Source organism: Octopus sinensis, linkage group LG5 (genome assembly GCF_006345805.1).
Source record: "Octopus sinensis linkage group LG5, ASM634580v1, whole genome shotgun sequence".
Classification (NCBI taxonomy): Eukaryota; Metazoa; Mollusca; class Cephalopoda; order Octopoda; family Octopodidae; genus Octopus; species Octopus sinensis.
The window spans coordinates 5,625,741-5,641,723 of record NC_043001.1 but is presented as its reverse complement, the minus strand read 5'-3'; positions in this window follow the sequence as shown (position 1 = coordinate 5,641,723).

The following is a 15,983-nucleotide window of genomic DNA, read 5'->3' as shown; positions in this document are numbered from 1 at the left end:
CCTGAGCGTCCAATAATACTTTATTTGTTCCACGTCCTCGCGTTGTTGTGTTTTTTTGTTTTTTTATGTTTTCTTGTTTGGATTAACTTTATATATATTTATATATATATATATATGTATGTATGAATGTATACGCAAGCGTGTACTTTTCCTTGCACATTGTGTGTGTGTATGTGTGTGTGTGTGTGTGTGTGTGTGTGTGTGTGTGTGTGTGTGTGTGTGTGTATGTGTGTGTGTGTGTATGTGTGTGTGTGTAATATACAGAGAAAAATGGCGATAACTAATATCGAGTCTGAATTAAACTATTTTCCCACTCTATTCAAACCATGTAAATTCAGCGTCGTATACAATAGCGTACATTTTTTTTTTCCTTTTTCCACTTTCCCCGCACATCTTTCAATTATGACTTAATTCTATATAAACTCTAACATCGCATTACAAGGTATTTTTCATAGTTTTGCACACTGCTGTTCTAACGTCTTGTTGACTGATGTGCTGTAGTCTGAGTTCTCTCTCTCTCTCTCTCTCTCAAAACTGACTGACTGCCACAAGCTACGGATTAATACAACTACATTATTTGTACAGCTAATAAACACTGCATGCACGCAGAACAGTCAAACGGCCGCAACTTCATACGGGGAGGGAAGGTAAATGCCTCGTTGTATTTTTGTACAAATAAAATACAGAGAAACGTTTATGATATGCGTGTGTATATATATAGAAATTTGAGTATGATTACAGCGACGCGAACTGCCTTAGATCAGAGATCAATATTTTGGCTAAGGCCTGTATAGGATGGGAGGCAACTCATGTTTTGTGTTCCAAAGTATATTCTCAAATATCTGTACACAGGACTTGTTAAAATCTATATTTTATATCAAAATCAGTGTGCGTGATTGGTGTATACATGAATGTATGTGTGTATATACACACACACACGCATATTGATGAATATACACACTAATGTATATACATAAATATGTATGTATATTTATATATAGGTAGATAGATATACATAGTTACATATATGTATGTGTAAGTATATTTAGCTGTATATATATGTATACTTACATACATAAATACATACATATGTATATGTGTGTGTGTGTGTGTGTGTGTGCGTGTGTGTGCGTGTATGTGTGTGAACGTTTATACAGTTATATATTCTCGCACGCAAATGCACATAAGCACACACCCTCATATCCATATATATATTTATACATATATACATATATATTTATACATATATACATATATATATATATATATATATATATATATATATATATATACATGCTTGTTCTCGCGTGTGTGTATCTATATCTATAGGAGTATTTATATTTATATATGTAAAAAAATATAGATTCATTTATTTATTGATGCCCATAAACATATAAGTTTCTTTCATAAGGAATAGAAGGGCACATTCGGAGACTAATCGAAATACTTCGACATAAACGGTTACGTGTATGAGTGCTAGGTTATGCGTTATTGTACCCGAAGAAATATTTAATAGAATCAGTGTAAATATTGATAGCCCCAGCATGTAAAATATATGCAAAGTGTGATTTTCGTTTACACCAGAATAAGTTTAAAATATTCCTTCTTAGAAAACACATACATCTCCACGCACGCACTAACACACGCATTTGTATAAGTAGAAATATGTGTGTGCAATTGTGTGCGTGTGAATATATATATATATATATATATATATATATATATATATATATATATATATATATATATATATATATATATATATATATATATTTAACGGTGGTGCATCAGCAGGGCCGCTGCTCTGAGCTGGAACTAAAAGAAAAAAGTTATGTGTGTGTGTGTGTATGTATGGAAAATTATGGTACAGGACGTCACAAAACTTAAACAACATCAAATACGAAAACAAAGTCGGATATTCGAACTACAGGAGATAATAGGAAACAAATGGGAAATAAGAGAAGTAACATAGAGAACGACCCTTCATCAGTTATCGACTGTCTAACTACGTCTCATTTCGAGCATTGAATGATATATATATATATTATATATATATATATATATATATATATTATGTTTATATATTTATATATATATATATATATACGAATACACATAGATAAGTAGCTTGATAGCTATATCATAGATAGATAGATAGATAGATAGATAGATAGTTAGACACACAGACAGACAGACAGACAGCTAGAGAGATTACGTAGACACATTCAGAAGCAATCTCACACATATATACGTGTTCATGTATATCTCTGTGTGGTCTGTTTTTGTAGGTATTAGCTTGTATGAATCATTAGTTATCTACATGCATGCATCTTTATATGTGTGTCTTTATATATACATACATGCAAAAAGGGAAGCGAAGAAAAAGAGAAGGAACGGAGAAAGTGTGCCGATGATCTATCAAGGCAGTATCTATCGTTCCACAGGACGCTTTAAGGTAAGAATGTTGTCCCTATACATTTTTCCTAAAGCAGGTATATAAGAATGTGTCTGTCTGTCCGTCTGTATGTATATATATATATATATATATTATATATATATATATATATATATATATATATATTATATATATATATGTGTATGTACGTATGTATATATTTATACATGTTTTTATATCTATACCGACGTGATCGTGTTCGATATATTTTGCAATTGTGCAATCAATAATTGATTTGAAGATAATTTTTGACAACCCGACCTCTTTTACTCACCCAGTTATAAGCAAGTTTGTAATTTTACTTTGATCTATCGCAGCCCTTCGTTCTCTTAAAAAATTATGAATTTATGTCAATAATTTTTCTTGGTCGGCAAGAAAAGGGCATAGCGCTGATGACTAAATCCTAACAGTAACAACATTTATGGTAAATCATGCTTAGACATAAACAAGTAGACATCTTAATTTTGTTTTTAATTGAATGTTACCGGTTTAACATAAAATTTCCTATCCTAGTCTAACTTTCACCCAGCTTCACACGCAAAAACATTTTGACCCATTCATAACGGGAAAAGTAATCCACGTCCGTCACATTTATTAGCTGCGGCTACTAAACGATACGAAGATCTTTTGATAAACCTGAAAAACTGCCGAAACCATTCGCACCTGACAAAAGTCATGTAAGTTTCTGTCATTCTCCTTCCAATTTCTGCACAACCATATTTCTATGCAAACATACGGCGAACTGAATATTTGAAAGAAAAAGTAAAAAACGAAAAATCTCTTTTATTCATTTCTAAATATTTTTCTTTGTCAACTTAGATTCATAAATATAACTATAAACCATAGTTTGATTTTTTTTTCAGAACCAGGTCTGTCATAAACGAAAAAAACAAAACAACATACAATAAGTGATTTCCCAAATGCAATATGTTGACAGTGTTTATTGTACTATACGTCCTTGGCTTCATTATCCTAAATACTAGACGTCTTTAACTTTTTGAAATAGTAACATATTAAAGTTTGCTTTGTTTCTCTTTCTGGTGGTTAGGGCGACTAAGTAGGTGTCCTTTTTCTGCGCCTATTTCTTTTTTGTTATTTATTCCATATATATTAGAACTACTAATTTACTGTTTAATATATTTTTTGCTACATGTTCCTAAAACATCAAACTCTCAGAATCGTTACCGAATCAGTTATATCCCTAAACGTCATTTCAGCCAAGACTTTACGTGCTAAGTTCAGATCTCGCAGAGATAAACTTTGTCATTCATCCTTCCGATAAAACCAAGAACCAGTCAAATACTAGTGTTGATATACTCGAGTAAACCCTCCTCCAGATATCATACCTGGAGCCTGTGTAAGAAATCTGATTTACACACAGAGATATACTTCTCTCCTTCTCGTTCTTACTTCCATTCCTGTAAATTGGCTGAGCATCTTCAAGGATCCAAAGCTGTATTTTCTTGTAGGCTAATGATTCATGATTGCTAACGTGGTTACAACACGAAAGTGAAACTTTTCTGGAATTTTCTTCCTCATTTATCATACAAAATAATTGGAAGACTTTCGGTAGTCAATAGCGAAAAGTCCCTGAAGTGTATGTTTGTCGTTTACTCCAATAAGTAGCCCTTGCCATGATTTTCTAGATATTTCCTTTGAGTAAAGCGTAACATTGGCAAAGATATAGTGTTGCAAATCGCTATTCAGGTTAGTCCTCCAGAGAAATTTGTAATGAAATATTTCCACATTTCATTCTTTTACATAAACCATAAGTCTATGACCGATCCCTAGAGTAAATCAAAATATATTTCATGCATTAAAGCAGAATCCGTGAGACGGAATTGCTACCATTATGTAAATAAAGTAAAACAGGCTGACTGCAATCACTGTACACAGCACCGCTGTTAATGCTAAGAAAATGTTTTCTAGTAATCACATGAAAGTGCTTCCAATCTTAGTAATGTAGGTGTGATACATATATATATATATATTATATATATATATATAATATATATATATATATATATTATATATATCCTTAAATCTCATTCTATGATTAGCTTGTTTTTAATATCTGTGATTATATCATTTACAGTTTAATGTGAATGGGAAATATGAAAGAAACTTCCATTGAAACATTAAGAAATGATTGGACGACGATATCAAACCAGACAACCATTTAAGGAGACACTCAGACAAGGACAGCTGCTACAAACTCAATAACAGACCATTTTCAGCCATAAAGCGACAAAAAACTGAGAGAAAATTAATTAAGGCAGTGCTTCTCTATGGCCACAGTCCTAAGACTGAAGCCTTGAATATAAAAGCATAAACGCTTTTTGCAACTGCTTTTATTGGATCAATAAATGTTTTTAGCTATCACAAATTGTAATAGTTCACGTCACCTTCATGTTTATTTTTGCAAGTTGTGGGAATGCTGCGTTGAATTTTGAAAATACGGCCAACAGATTCTTTAAAATAGGAACGGTTCAATGAGTGATATGAAAACCCTTCACTCTCGACTCCTTTCTGTAGAGACGTTGAAATCATTGCTTTTAATTTGCCGCTTAACACAGAATTATTTAAGCAATATTTTAAATATATATGCTTAACATGCACAATATCTAACTATATATATATATAAATACACACACACACGCACACATATATATATATATATATATATATATCATAATATAATAATAATAATAATAATATTAGGGAGTAAATCCAAACTTACAGGGGAAAATTAGATTTAGGATTAAATCTAATTTTACAGTATAAATGTATATATATATATATATATTAACTTAGAGATAAAACCACTATTAGGCAAATCAAACAGTGAAAAACATAAACCAAAACATAGAAATAATTTTTATTTCTATGTTTTGGTTCATGTTTGTCACTGTTTGATTTGCCTAATAGTGGTTTTTATCTCTAATTTAATATATATATATATATATATATATATACACATACACATGCATATATATATATATATATATATATATATATATATATACACAAGCACACATATATATACACACACAACAGTAAATAGTTGCGCATCACACTGCAGTAAGAGAGATTCGAGTTTCGACTTTTTAAAACAAATATATTTCAATGCTACCGTTAAGAAACACTCAAGAATGGTGAACATCAGACGGTCCTCAGAGAAGTGACCAAAATCAGACAAATGTTTGAGCCTTGACCTCTTACTCTCTAAGGCATTTAAGCCCTAGGCAGGTCATAACAGCTAGGTACATATCTATTGATGGCGTTTAGGCTCGAAGATGTCCGAGTGTTGTGCATTTAAAACGCTTGGAAATTTAATCTATTTGTAAGTCTTCTCCTTTGATTCAATTTTCAAGCACTTAAGCGAAGAAGAAATGACGATGGTGTTTTGGTAGCGGTGAAACATCAACGTTATCACAGTGGCTCAGCCTAGGAAAATATCTTGCTTTGAAACAGTATGACAGTCGCTTTTGTTCCTCTTCGACCAGATCAGGCTGTAACATCTCTCTGCTATCTCTGATATTGATTTCGGAGATTTGGTCGTGTTTTACCCCCAGAGACTGAGAGCTGTTTATTTAATTGTTAGCAGATTTCCTCGTAACACCCCTTGCTTCCAAACTGTAAGATGAGAACCGTTACCCCAAATTCCAGAAAATAGAAGACAATTATGACACAGACATACACACGAGAGGCAGAAAGTCAACCATTAGACTTTACTGAACATTAGCAGCATAAACGGGTTAGAAATATAGTTTCGAATATAAGTTTAACGCATAATAACGCATAAGTACACATATACACATATGTAAGTGTGTGCGTGTGTGAGTGTGTATGTGTATATTAATGTGTTTTTATGTCGAGTTATAATAAAAACAATTTGACATTAAATTGAAGAATAACTCGATCCATTTTTATTAGAATAAATATGCATAGTACCACATTTCGTATCGCTTACTTCTTTGAAGTGAAGTTTTATTATTTTCGTTACCTGTGTTTCATGTGAATCACTCTATCTACCTATCTCACTCACTCACTCTCTCTCTCTCTCTCTCTCTCTCTCTCTCTCTCTCTATTACTCTCTCTCGTTCTTCCTATCTCTCTTGTAGAAACCATACAACTGATGCCATTAATGTAATTCCAACTTATCTCGTCCCATAAACAAAAAAGAACAACACTACCAACAACAACACTAATGCAAAATGCACCCAAGTCATTTATTTGGCAGGTAACAATATTACCAAAGCCGTACAAAGTTTCAATAATTAATGGAATAAAACATTTGATTTAAAATTATCAGTCCGTATTGGGAAAACATGTTCTGAAACAGGAAAATAGGAATTAACAAAAAACAAAGTAGGTAACAGAAATTAGGAAATATTTTACATTTTTATTTAGGAATTATAAAAATATGTCATTTTTTCTCTCTTAACAGAAATGTCGGAATGACAGAACATGGCGATGAGGAGCAGTGGTAGTAAGCGAATCGGAATGAAATTTCAGAAAAAAGATACTGAAATAATGATTTGTTGTTTAATTTAACATAAGGTATTTTTTTACCCTGCCGACGAGGAATATGTGGACTCCATGCCTACCTGTCCGTTGTTTCCTTTGAATTTCTTCTACGTTGGTTTGGTGCATTAATCATATTGACGGTAGAGTATTTTTTTGTGAGCAGTAATTGATATTTATGGCAACTGGTGCAACTATTTAAAGTATTGGTTCGTAGAATCATAAAAAATGCTAGGATGATATGTAGAGAGTATTTGTAAATAATGTCTGCTGACCAGCAAAACAGTAGCGTCGCGTATTAATGGACATTCAAGTGTCATGTGAATGAGCATTATTCAGGAGGCTTCACGCTTTTGGACGGTTAAAATTATTGACGAAACTTGGTATCAATCGATCTTGCTTCTCGTAGCTGTGTCAGACTGAAAATCTCAGACTTATATCGTGAGCTTTACGGAAGTTTTAGTTGCATTCAGCGCACTTGAAACGTGTAAACTGATGCATTTAATGACATGGTGAGATTTTCCTGATTACGTTAAATCCTTTATAATTTTGAATTTCAGACACTGTTTCTCAGTGTTTTTTATAGTCAATGGTGATGTTCTTTGTCTGTCTGAGAACCTTTTCGCTCCTGACAACATCACTACTCAATAACACGTGATTTAAGGACAGCGATGTCCTGTTTTGGGAGTGTGAGTACTTGATAATATTCCAGCTATCCAAACATTGCCACTGATTCAGAACTGCAGCTCCATAATCATTGCAAAGTGCTGGAAATGTTAGATTAGAGAGGATAGAGAAATATGCTTACATTCTTTGAATAACGGTTAATGTTGCTGTCTGAGATTAAAGACTTGCTTACACCTAATGAGTCTCTGAAATCATCTTCTCAGCGGAACTGGTGCTATTGGTTTGAAACTTTCCTCCGAAAAGTAAAATAACATTTGCACCTGAAACGAAAATGGCTTAAAATCTGATCAGGTGCAAGTAATGACAATGCAAGGATCAGGCTATAATGTAATAGTGACACAAAGCTCAACCTTCAAGAATACTTGTTTCCGAATACCGAATGTAGCGAGAGGGTCATTCTTTTAAATTATTCGCTCAGATTCATATCCATATGAAAACCTTGAACGACGCATGCAGCATTCTTGCTGGCCGTTATTTTCATGTTCCTCTAAGAAGAAATGCCAAAAGCAATGTCTTCAAATATACCCTTTAGTTGAAGATGAGAGTTAAGACCCGTCTTCTACCGCTGATGTGTCACCAGGACGAACTTTTCAAATAGAAAATTCTCAAAGTTTATGTATTTGTAGAATAATTCAAACCGGGGCTTGGATGTTTCCAAAATGGTTAATGGGAACTCCAGATTCATTCTGACCATATTTGGGACAACCTTGTGTGCATATGCTGTGATTTAACATGTAGTCTGTTCCAGTATTCGTTACGATTTAACCCTTATGCCAGTGTATCATATACCGCCACTGCGGTGAGTTAGCAGAGTCCTCAGCTAGCCGCACAATTCAATTTCCAGCGAGGTGTCTTTCCTCCTTGAAGGTTAATAAAATAATTACCACTTAAACAATAGGGGTCGATGTAAAGGATTTGGATATTTTTACCTCGCTTCTGAAATTGCTGGCCTTGTGCCATAAATTGAAAACAATAATTCTATTAATTTTTGTTATCGCTACATAAATTACTATGATGATGATTATGATGATGATGATGCCGACAACGATGACGACGACGGCGGCGGCAGCGGCACAGACGGCATCAATGACGATGGTAATGATTCTGCTCCTTCTGCGCCTGCTACCCCTGCTGCTCCTGCTGCCCCTACTGCTTCTACTGCCATTGATGCTGTACATGATTTCTATTTTCACTAACAACATTATGATAAATATCATTAAATATTTGATATTTTGTTTTAGACACTCTGTAATTTGTAATTAATTTGGAATCTCCATCAAATATTTTCAAAGTAGTTCTTTGCCTCAGGTAACGAGTGCTAATCCTTACACAAAACAACAAGACAGCAATAATAAATTAATAAGCACAAAAAAAATAATACAAAACAACAAAGCTAAAAGCAACAATTTAGAAAGAAATGGTGAATAAAGAAAAAAACTATTTCTTTGAATTCTTTGCAAAAACTAGAACGAAGACTTTGGTAATAGCATGGAGCTAAATATCCAACAGTCTTCATACACCAGTAATTAAGATACAGTTTATTTCGTCTTCTTCCTCATGCCTCTTCTTTTAATTAATTTCTTTTTCATTTGGCTATCGTTTTATCTTTTTTTGTTTCGATCTCTTGAACCCTCCCCACCCTTCTCTCTTGTATTCGTGTGAATCCGTGTGTCGCTTCGTACACCTCTGTCTCTATGTGAACATACGTGTTTCTTATAATTTCATGTTTAGATATGTATACGTGTGTTGTTAGGTTGGTGTGTTTTGTGTGTTGGAAACTTCTTCGTGGCACCAGAAATTCATATCTGCGAGAAGATTCCAAACTAAGATAAAGAGGATCAAAAAGTAACCAGCCCCATAAATACTCTAAAATAGGCAAATAAAATAGTCACCATATTACTCTTCGTAATACACTTTTTATGAAGTTCGTATTCACTTTTGATATTTAAATTATGTATTACTATAATCTGTTTTAAATGTTTGCTTTGTATAAGATCATTTCGGGATTTTTATTTCCTTTACGTCGCAGGTGCAGAAGTGGAGCAGATGTGATAAATTGTAAAGCAAACAATCTGATGGACGTGGTTTCAAGTCCAGTTGCCACCGATTTTAGTACAGCTGCAGTTAATAAATAGAAGGCATTAAATCGCTTCTTGAACGTCGTCTTCATGTACGACGCCAGCAATCTCTGATGATGATATATATATATTTGTTTTATTTTTTTTATTTATCAAGTCATATCTTGAAATTTGTTCTTCATAGCATTTTTATCGATTCAAATGTTATCAATCACTTAAATGAAAATCAGGAGTTTTTCACGGCGAGACAAACATGACATTCTAACATTCTCTGCCTAATGTAATAAGATTTATCATGTTTATGACTCAGAAAACTCAAGTAATTCTAATAAATATTAAACACGATAATAAACCAAACAACAAATGTTTGTATGCTTTGCGTCTAACGTAGTAAAGTTTATGCAAGATCGTACAACGTTTGATAATGCTTGAAGACGGCTACGTGAAGCTTATTGACGAATTCCATCTGTTGATGAGTAGGAATCTGGAACCGATTATGACAGAAAAGCGGTGGCCCTGTTTCAACTGTTGGAAACGTAAACGTCCTTTCAATTCATTAACTTCCGATCGAACTCAGAAATACTATGGCTCACTGCACCATATCTTGATTGGCAGAGAGTTAGTCGTTCACGGTGTTGCTTTCCAAAACACAATGAAATCAAACAAACAGGAAACCTCCGAGTAATGGCGTTAAATCTCGTGTTAATTTTCACAGCTCTCACAGCTTGTATAAGCGGATCTGACCTAGGGCTAAAGAAAACTGAAAATAGCAGCAATAATAACATCCTCAACGACAATAAGAATAATACCACTGCAAATATGACTTCTAATCTTCCATTTATGTAACCACAATTAATCACGTGACAGTAATTCAATCCAAAACTGAACTATTGTAGAGAATCATGATGCGTTTCAGATTTAGAAAGAGGGTGAAACAAATATTATTTTTGTGGAATAGGGCGGCGAGCTGGCAGAATCGTTAGCACGCCGGGCGAAATGTTTAGCAGTATTTCACCTGCCGCTACCTTCTGAGTTCAAATTCCGCCCAGGTCGACTTTGCCTTTCATCCTTTCGGGGTCGATTAAATAAGTACTAGTTACGCACTGGGGTCGATATAATCGACTTAATCCGTTTTTCTGGTCTTGTTTTTCCTCTCTGTGTTTAGCCCCTTGTGGGTAGTAAAGAAATAGGTATTTATGTGGAATTCAAACTGAGCAGAGAAGCCCAGTTTTGCTATAGTGTCATTCTATGAAAGGGAGACCACTACAACAATAATACTTTAGCTGGCGAACATGTATATATAAAATACATGGAGTGCACAGAGAACAGTGAGAATCCAAACAATATGGTTTCAATTCATTCTTAGTATGTTATGGTGTATTTCATTTACTGTTGGGTTCAAGTGCTTACCGCTGGAGTCGATTTTGCTTTTCCCCATTTCGAGGTCGATAGAATAAATACGGACTGAGAACTAGGCCTCATTTAATTGACTTACCACCTCCCCTAAAATTGCTGGCCTTGTGCCAAAATATGAAACCAATATTTCAGTTAATACTAAGTCTTCGAGCTGGCAGAATGATTAGATCTCCTGGTAAAATACTTATCGGCATTTTGTCCTTCTTACATTCTGAATTCGAAACCCGTCGAGTTGACTTTACCTTTCATTCTTTCGGGGTTGATAAAATTTAAATGCTCTGCCTTGAAATTACTGGCCTTGTAGCAAAATTTAGAAAACAAATTCTGATTTATTGTTGTCAGAGAATACCCTCTGTATTTTGACGATATATCTTCACAACTATTGCAATTCACTGGTAAAAGGGGACGTTGGGAAACCACTGTATTTCGGCCTTCTTGTGTTTCGGCTGAGTCAGATTTTCTCCACTTGACTGATGAGACTCACAAGAGTCCGAGTCTTGTTTATAGATTTAGCAAATGCAATATTTGGTGTTACTTGATGCTAGAGCATACTAATATCCTGATATGATTATGCTATAATCATGTCCTATAATATCCATCTTTTTGTGTTGGGGAAGGTCATCATATCAATAATAATAAACACACGCACTGGTTCAATGTCCTTTCTTGATTGTTAATCATTTGGTTAAATATCCTAAGTTATTTTTACGTCATATTATATCCACCTTGTGTCTTGGGGTGGGGTCATTACACTAATACTAATAAACACACGCACGGGTTAAATTTCACTTCGTTATTGTCAATCAACTGGTTAAATATCTAACCAATTAACTAGTCAATCGTTTGTGTAATGTGTTGATTAAACAATAACCGGTTGGTCGCAAAGGTCATTTTTCGCTATTCGTGACCTCATCAATGACATCCTTCCTCTCCTCAAGGTCTCCCTTAAGTCCGTCCCAAGGTACGACACGGTCTGTTTCAAAAGACGAATCACATTAAGGATCTTGCACACAAAATACAAAAACGAACTAATGTATCATGTTCATTATTTAAAAGGATGGGGTATTTTGATGATTGTATCACACCTTACTGAAAATATTAAAACAGAAAATACTAAACGCTGTGTTTTGTTGTCAATGACTGATGAAAGTTCAACGAAAGAATCGAACAATCTGAGCAATACAGCTGAAATCCAGTATTGCCTCTTGCAGTGGCCAATTAAAACATTTCGTCCCTGATTTATTCTAAAAGATATTTTATTTGATGTTAGCGGTCATTTCGGTGAAGTATCAGTGGGCGATATAACGATAAAGGTCGCCCTTTTCAAACCTAACCAGGCTCATGGGCCCGGTTTCTATGGCGTATGTGTTCCTCCCAGCTGGACGGGATGCCAGTCCATCGTAGTGTTACTCACGAAAAAGGAAGAAAGAGTTAGAGAAAGTTGTGGCGAAAGAGTACAACAGGGGTCACCAACCCCCCTGCCGGAGCATCGTGGAGCTTTTAGGAGTTTTCGCTCAATAAACACACACAGCGCCCGGTCTGGGAATCGAAACTGCGTTTCCCAGACCGGACGTTGTGAGTGCTTATTATGCGAAAACACTTAAAGCTGTACGATACTCCAGCAGGGTGTGGTGGCGAACCCTACTCTATTCTTTCACCACAACTTTCACTCACTCTTTGTTTCTGTTGTACCTGTATTTTAAAAGCCAGCCTTGTCACACTCTGTGTCACGCTGAATCTCCCCGAGAACTAGGTTAACGATACACGTGTGTGTGGAATGCTCAGCCACTTGTACGTTAATTTCACGACCAGACTGGAACCCACGTCGTCGTAACCGACGGAGTACCACGATCTTCATGAACGTAAATAGCCGCTTGAATTAATTTTGGTTTATTAATAGTAAGACAAAATATTGAAGAAAATATTTACTTCCAGTTAAATAACTTATCATTAAAGCATCGATGATAATCTTCGTAATGAGGAGGATCGAAGATTTATGAGAATACCAGAGTGATATATCTGAAATATATGTTGTGTGTATATGTGTGTGTGTGTGTGTGATATTCAGAAGTAAAAATATCTAAGCTGATAATATAAGAAACAAGATATCATCGGGAGGTGATCAGAAAAAAGGTGGCTGTTTACTGCTTCAGTAGATTTCATAAAAACTGGCCAGCATTTGTAAATTATATTCTATGACGCAGGAGAACCGTAGCATAAAGGAAGCGTCATTCAAGCATGTAGTTGCTTATTTGAAATAAGGGATTTTTATACGATTTCTCGTTGGTCATCATGCTCTTCTTGTCTGATGTCTTTGAATGTACTTGTTTCAGTGGAAACGGAACTGCAGAAGGAATCCAGGTGGATCCATCCGCTGAATGTTGATGTATCGCAAATCCTTATCCAAGCATAAATGCTGGATGATAAACTGTAGAATAGATTCCAAATTTCATATAAAGATTGTTTTTCGGAATATTTGTCTCCAGAACACCAAAAGATATATTCTATCAGATTTAATGACTGGAAACAAACTTATAAGTAATGTTGTTTAGTTCTATGCAATATCTTCATTGTTGTCCTATTCTGCCTAGAAAAGAAACGAAAATATAAATACGATATATTTATTGGATTAGAAGAAATGGGATCTACATTAACTGGTGGCCGGAGGGCGGCACGCGTATGGGCGAATGAATGTGTTTATGTGCATATGCAGGTTCGTGCGTGTGCTGTGGATCTGTTGTGTAGTGTGTAGTGTGAGTGTACGTGTATAGTGTGTGCGTCTGTGTATGTGTGTAGTATGTCACTGTGCATGTGAATGTAGTGTGTGCGTGTGTGTATGTGTGTAGTGTGCCAGTGTGTGTGTGTGTGAGTGTGCGTGTAGTGTGTCAGTGTTGATGCGTGTGTATATGGTGAGTGTATGTGTATGTGTGTGTGCAGTTTGTCACTGTGTGTGTGTGTGTGGCGATTCTCTTTCTAAGGGAGGCTAACTCCACAGAATGAAATATTCAAAGGACAATTGGAATCCAATCTGATGCTATTTTTTCCCTTCTTCTTACCAAATACTTGCAGCTTCCCATTGAAAAATACCGTCGAAGCATGGACGAAATACTTAAACTTATTCATTCCAACGAATGCCGTCCCGAGTTCAAATCTCAATATGAATACTTTGCTATGATGGTAACTCAATAAATATTCATAATAAGATATTCGCTACCGGAAGGCTCCAATATTTCGAGCTTTTCTGCAACAGCGCAACACCGGAGGCCTCGTAACATGCGGAAGGATTTTCTGCTGCACCCTTAAGAACACTTCTTTAACTTTGAAGTAAATATCAAGAAAGAATTTTCTGTTTTAGTTTTGGGATTCCTCGGTGTGTGACTGGTTTTGCTGGTTTGCAGTGCTTAAGGGCGTTGGAAGAAAAGCAGTCGATTTATTGAAATGACTTGTTGGATAAGGACGGAACAATGTGAGACGACATAAATTAATCTAAAACAAGAAAAAAAGGAAGTTGGAATTTTGGATTATGTTTCAATATTTTGAGGCTGACGCTTTCTTCAGGACATGTGAAAAAGAAGGGAGATAAATCGTGGGATTACGATAAGGATGTACTGAATAAAGGACAACATTTAGTAATATAAGTTAATCACCAGCTTCATTTATTCTTTTCTTTTTTGGTAGTTTAATTTATATCCCGTTGCATTGTTCCAACCTCACACAAAAGTCTCGTTAACGTAATAACACATAATTCTTCACCAAGACTACTCCATGATACGTGCGTGTATATTTATGTGTGCGCGTGTATGTGTGCATGTGTGTGTGTATGTGTGTGTGCGCGCGTTTGGTTTATTACTGACTGCATTTTTGGTATGGATAGAAGACGGTTATCCACGCGTTTATACTTTGATGTCTAACTGTTTTTATTGATAAATTCACAAAAGTATTCTTGCATTTCGTTGTGTTCAGAAAATGTGAATATTGTAGATTGGAAGAATTGTGGAATTTCGGCAAGAATAGAAATAATTGCTAATAAAATGGAGAAAACCCTGACTTTCGGCTTAAAGATATTTACTTTGATGATAGAAACATGGTGATGATATTTTCTGATTCTTTTCCTATTTCTGTAACTCCTTCAGTATTCGACATTCTTATCCGTGCCAGTTCGCTGTATTCAGTATTCTCCGGGCACGAAAAAAATTAAGTTTCCATTATTGTAAAATTATACTTCATTAAATATTTGTAAGTTAGTAGAGGGCTTTGAAGTTTTAAACAAGTTAAGAATGACATTATCAATTATAGTCGTTAGAGATTCTATACATTAGATGATATATGGATGCAGTGAAATGTAAAAAGGGATAATGCAGCATTTAACATCTCTACTTCAAATTCTAAGCATTTAAGGAAACAGAACGATTCATTATACCACATCCACACAATTAATAATCGCTTCAAGTATATAATTAATAACTTACTTGAGAATATTTAGCTTCAAATATCAGAACTATTCAACCAAAAGTCAAATATTTAATGAAACAGCTTTTCATTACAGTGAAATATTGAGCTCCAAGTAGGTTTAAATAGGAAATTTATATTATTAATCCTGCCTACAACATTTCTGTCAGAAACAAGGAGCAGCAGAAATACAAATAGTAAAAAATATCATCTGGTGTGATAAGAACGGGTTAATCTGAAAGTCAGATACATTGTCCAGATTAGTAGAAATGACATATGTTTTTTTTCCTTTCTGCTAAAGGCACAAGGCCGGAAATTGGTGGGGTTGGGACTAGTCGATTGCATCCACCCCTATGCGTAGCTGGTACTTA